The sequence below is a fragment of the Ixodes scapularis genome, unplaced genomic scaffold (assembly GCF_016920785.2).
Source record: "Ixodes scapularis isolate PalLabHiFi unplaced genomic scaffold, ASM1692078v2 PGA_scaffold10__122_contigs__length_95168666, whole genome shotgun sequence".
In the NCBI taxonomy this organism is placed as follows: Eukaryota; Metazoa; Arthropoda; class Arachnida; order Ixodida; family Ixodidae; genus Ixodes; species Ixodes scapularis.
In genome coordinates this window covers 15,637,532-15,641,988 of record NW_024609836.1, presented here as the reverse complement: position 1 = coordinate 15,641,988, position 4,457 = coordinate 15,637,532, and the positions used below count along the sequence as shown (strand labels likewise).

At 48.9% G+C, this 4,457-nt stretch overlaps 1 pseudogene; it reads left to right on the top strand.

Moving 5' to 3' along the window:
- The first annotated feature begins 588 nt into the window (after positions 1 to 588).
- On the top strand, positions 589 to 4,227 carry LOC120841651 (annotated as a pseudogene).
- The last annotated feature ends 230 nt before the right edge of the window (positions 4,228 to 4,457 follow it).

The window sequence follows — 4,457 nt, the reverse complement described above, 5'->3', positions numbered from 1 at the left end:
GGAAATGTGGACACGCACATGAAGACATGGAGGAATGCGAACGAGAACCGCAGTGTAGAAACTGCGGCGGACCTCATGTGGCACTCAGCAATGAATGCCCTAAGAGACAGATCCCCAAGAACAAGACCAATCAGCGGCAGCGATCGCAACAAGGAAGGGCGAGCTACGCGGCGGCGGCCAAGCTAGTACCAACCCCTCCAATAAACCAAACCGACATAACAGGAAGTCTCCAGGAAGTCTTCCGGTTCAACGCGAATCATATGAAAAATTCGGCAATAAAAGGTGACCACGAAGGAACGATCCCGAAATGGATTCCATCTGATTGGATTCGACGCACAACGAAAGGAATGACAGAACAGCCCGAAAAGCAGGAAGACCTGGAGTCCAGAGCAACTAAACTGGAAACAAAGGTAGCAAAGATGAGCACGGAGATGACAATGGGCTTTGAGGCAGTTTTCAGAGCTATTGCAGATCTCAAGAAAGACATTGCCACCCTCAAGCACGGTAAATAAAGGTAAAAGACCCGGACCGACAAACACGGCAACGACCCGAATTGTTCAATGGAACTGCAACACGTTCTCGGCAAGAATGGCGGAGATGAGGCTCCGTTTAGATAGAGAGGAGCCACCTGACATCCTGCTCCTACAGGAAACAAAAACGCCCAGTATGACACTACCCGGGTTTGAATTCTATGTGACACCTACAATAAAGTCAAATCCCAGCTACAGAGAGAAAAACCCCATAGAGAAAAAAGGATGGGCTGCCATCGGCGTACGAAGACACATACCACATGCTTACCTCGACACCTCCCAACTCTGTTCGGACGAACGGGAAGTGACTGCAGTCAGACTGAAGAGGGGTAATATGAAGCTCGTTGTAGTGTCGGTCTACATCCGACCAAGAGCTACCCCAAACGACGGAGAAACGGCGGAGTGGATCCGTAAGATATCAGAGCTAGCGGAAGGAGACCCGACGATCATTGGAGGAGACTTCAATGCGCAACACCGCGAATGGGGATACGAAATTAACGCCAAGAGAGGCAGGGACATCTTAGAAGCCATGCAAAGCAATAACTTCGAGCTCTGCAACGAACCGGGCGTTAAAACAAGGCTGGCTAAACAAAGAAACCACAAAGACACCACACCAGACCTACCTTGGGCCACAGCAAACCTTGATCTTCATTGGACTCTATGGAGAGACACACACGGCAGCGACCACTACCCTATTGAGATAAAAATCAAGCATACAGGAGGAAACAATGGCAAGGAATCAAGAACATTCATAAAATGGGACAAAATTCGTGAGATACTCGAAGAGAGCCTCAAGCTGAATGAGGACATAGAAAATGTCATTCGCGAAGCTATGAAGAATGCCAAGACACAAATATTAGTTAAAAAAGGAGACCCCACACCAGACACGCACCTCCTCAACCTATGGGCTAGCAGACTACAAGCCCTTAAAAGGTTCCGGAAAAAGAAGACAACAAAACTGAAAATTAAATTTAACATGGCAACTGCCAAGGGAACAAAATACTCCAAGGAGCTAAGCAGACAGAAGTGGAGAAACCACTGCGGATCCTTCAACGCACGCTCTGTACTTAGAAAAGCTTGGCGTACATACAAAGGAATGGACAAAAGAAAGAGAAAGACTAGAAACGCTGCACAAAACCTCGCGCTGCGAATCAACATCACGGAGAAAGAGCTAGCTGCGAAAGCAGGACAACTCTTTTTCCCGCAGACTGCGATCTGCAACCGAAGAGATCAGAAACACAAGGAATGCTGGTCTGTGAAACCGCCCCAAGAACCGGGAATGGATGAACCCTTTAACATGGGGGAACTGCTGGAAGCAATTCACACTGCCAAACAAGAGAGCGCCCCCGGCCCTGACGGGATTACATACACTGCCCTCAGAAACCTTTCAACAGAAGCCAAAGAGAAGCTACTCGATAAGTACAACGACATTTGGGCCAAAGGCAAGATACCAGATTCGTGGAAGGTCTCCTGGGTAACCCCGATACCCAAACCTGGGAAAACCCAGGACAAGATCGAGAACTTTAGACCGGTTTCGCTGACATCAAACGTGTGTAAAATCTTCGAGAAAATGATAGCGCGGAGGATACAGTGGTACCTGGAGACCTACGATAGATTAGACCCAAGACAAACCGGGTTCAGGGAATACATGGGGACTGAGGACAGCATCAAGCTCCTATATGAGGATGTAATGGCAGACAAGGACCGCGAAGACCCAAGGCTTGTAGTTGCACTCGACATAAAAAAAGCCTTCGACTCCGTGCCCCATTGGGCGGTCAAGGATTGGGCGGCAAGATGCGGGTTAGGAGGGAAAACGCTGAAATTCATCGACGATTTCCTCGACAAGAGAAGATTCAAAGTAAAAATGGGGAACACGATGGGCCCTGAGGCCCCTAACAACAGGAAAGTACCACAAGGAGCAGTTATATCACCCACACTTTTTAATATGGTGATGGCTGACCTACCCACACGACTCAGACGTATTCAGGACCTTGGATTCACAATTTATGCTGACGATGTCACGCTATGGACCAAAGGAAGCTCCCTGGGCGAACAGGAGCAAATAATGCAAAGAGGCATCGACGAGGTTACGAACTACCTAGAAGAAGTGGGGATGGAACCATCCCCAGAAAAGACGCAATACATGGTGTCGCAAGACCAAGGGATCACAGGAAGGGCATCGCTCACCTAGTGCAACTTCAGCTGAAAGGACAGACCATAGGCAGGCAACCAAGTATTAAGATCCTCGGAGTCACTTTTGAAGAGACGGCACGAAGCACTAAATGGCTACCCGAGCTAGAAAAGACATGGAACCAGACACTTAAACTCATCCGAAAGACAACCGGCAAATCATGGGGGGCCGATGAAAAGGCTATCAGAATCATGGCTGAAGCACTCCTCACCTCTAAAGCACTGTACAGTTGCAATTGGATGAACCTAAACAGGACCCAGTGGAAAAAGATTGAAAGATTAAACCACCAGACCATGAGAATAGTTACAGGACTCCCAAAATATACGCCCCTCGAAGACCTCCGGAAATACGCGGGGATGAACACAATAGAAGAACAGGCGGAGGCGCAAAAGATCGCACACTTTCAACGCCTAGAAAGAACCGCACACGGCCGGCGTCTTCTTGAGATTTCGGGCTATGCAGCAGAAGGAAGGTACCCACTAGAGGACGCCCTGCCACCTTGGAAAGGTATTGAAATAACCGACCACAAAACCGATACCCAAGAAAGGGATGGGAAGAAGAGCCTTCGCAGCTAAGAAACACAACAAGTGGCTGGAACAACGTACAGAAGAAGAAAGAAAGGGAGAAATAAGATACACGGATGCCGCGAAGAAAACCGCGGCCGTTTCTATAGCATGGACAGATGAAACGGGGAACAAAATTGAAACAGCAAAACTCTCAGAACAGACGTCCGTCAGAGAGGCCGAACTCAAAGCTATACTGGCAGCTGCTGAAGACATTAAAGCAACTCTCCAGCCGGGCTACACGGCCCGAATATTCACAGACTCGCAGCAGGCGCTTAAAGCGTGCAGAAACAGCAGAACAAGAAACAGGACCGTTAAAACTATCAAAATAATCGCAAAGGAGCTAAAAAAACAATCCTCTACACTGATAATTGAATGGCTACCCGGGCACACTGGCATCCTGGGCAACGAGAGGGCACACCAGGCCGCCGCGGAGGCAGCTAGCAGCACCAGCTCTGCAACTGGCCTAACCTCTCGGGAAGAAGCAACCGAGGAAACTCCCATTGACCCAGAGGAAAGAGCTGAATTGGCAAAGGAAGAACGCAAACTCTACCTGAAAGGCCTTCTACTGACAGTAGAAGACCCAATCCCGCAAGGATACACGAGGTGGGAAAATGTACGATTACGAAGAATCAGGACCGGTACAGCCTTAACACCGGCAAGAAAAGCAACATTTACAAAAAATGAAGAAGGAAATGAAGACATCGACCCTGTGTGCAAGAAATGCATCGCAGGAGGGTTGCTGACAACAACACACATGCTTTGGGTCTGCAAGAGTCTAGAGAAATTCAGACAAGACGCATGGGCCTCGCTAGCGAGTGAGGCGAAACCAAGGAATTTAGAAGCCTGGACCCACCCAAAAGGACAGGCACAACACAGAAAACAAATCCTGGATTCACTGATACGTTTTATCAGGACATTCGGGGTCCATCAATTCATCTAGCCTAATCATCATCATAATCCCCTCTCCCTACAACCCTCTCAACCCCCTTCCTCCTGCCTCAGGTTCACCAGACCATAGGCAGGGGAACCTTTCGCATCAATAAAGACAAGATTTCAATCAATCAATCACCGCCCTTGCGGCCCTCACACCCCTCACGCTCCTCACGCACTCATGGGCTTTACGCCACTCCGGCCAGCTTCAGATGGGTCAATTTCGCCCAGAAACTTTAC